The sequence below is a fragment of the Rhincodon typus genome, chromosome 4 (assembly GCF_021869965.1).
Source record: "Rhincodon typus isolate 14 chromosome 4, sRhiTyp1.1, whole genome shotgun sequence".
Taxonomy (NCBI): domain Eukaryota; kingdom Metazoa; phylum Chordata; class Chondrichthyes; order Orectolobiformes; family Rhincodontidae; genus Rhincodon; species Rhincodon typus.
In genome coordinates this window covers 33,830,981-33,832,288 of record NC_063335.1, presented here as the reverse complement: position 1 = coordinate 33,832,288, position 1,308 = coordinate 33,830,981, and positions in this window count along the sequence as shown.

The following is a 1,308-nucleotide window of genomic DNA, read 5'->3' as shown; positions in this document are numbered from 1 at the left end:
CCGCCCACCAGGGATAGGGACCGCCCACCGGGTACAGGGACCCCCATCGGGAATAGGGACTGCCCACTGGTTGCAGGGACCGTCCACTGGGTACAGGGACCGCCCACCGAGTGTAGGGACCACCCACCAGGTACAGGGACAGCCCACCAGGTGCAGGGACCGGGGTGTAGGGACTGCCCGACGGGAATAGGGACCGCCATACTGGGTGTAGGGACCGCCCACCGGGTGTAGGGACCACCCACCGGGTACAGGGACAGCCCACCAGGTGCAGGGACAGCCCACCGGGTGTAGGGACTGCCCACCAGGGATAGGGACCGCCCACTGGTTGTAGGGACCACCCACCGGGGATAGGGTCCGCCCACTGGGGACAGGGACTGCCCACTGGGGATAGGGACCTCCCACCGGGGACAGGAACTGCCTACTGGATGTGGGAACCGTCCACCAGATATAGGGACCACCCACTGGGGACAGGGACTTCCCACCGGGTGTAGGGACCGCCCACCGGGGATAGGGATCGCCCACCGGGCGTACGGATCACCCACCGGGGATAGGGATTGCCCACCGGGTGCACGGATCGCCCACCGGGGATAGGGACCATTCACCGGGAATAGGGACCGCCCACTGGGTACAGGGACGGCCCACGGGGGATAGGGACTGCCCACCGGGTACAGGGACCCCCCACCGAGTATAGGGACCACCCACCGGGTTCTGGGACCGTCTACTGGGTATAGGGACCACCCACCGGGTGCAGGGACTGCCCACCGGGTGTAGGGACTGCCCACCGGGTGTAGGGACCACCCACCGGGTACAGGGACAGCCCACCAGGTACAGGGACAGCCGACCGGGTGTAGGGACTGCCCACCAGGGATAGGGACCGCCCACTGGGTGTAGGGACCGCCCACCGGGGATAGGGACTGCCCACCGGGTGTAGGGACTGCCCACCGGGGATAGGGACCACCATCCGGGGACAGGGACCATCCACCGGGGATAGGGTCCGCCCATTGGGCACAGAGACCGCCCACTGGGGATAGGGACCACCCACTGGGTGTAGGGACCGCCCACCAGGGATAGGGACCTCCCACTGGGGACAGGAACTGCCTACTGGATGTGGGAACCGTCCACCAGATGTAGGAACCACCAACTGGGGACAGGGACTTCCCACCGGGTGTAAGGACCGCCCACTATGGATAGGGACCGTCCAGATGGTACTGGGACTGCCCACTGGGTACAGGGACCGCCCGCCGGGTATAGGGACCTCCCACCGGGTGTAGGGAAGTCCTGTATGAAATGGAGTCCTATAGTTAATGC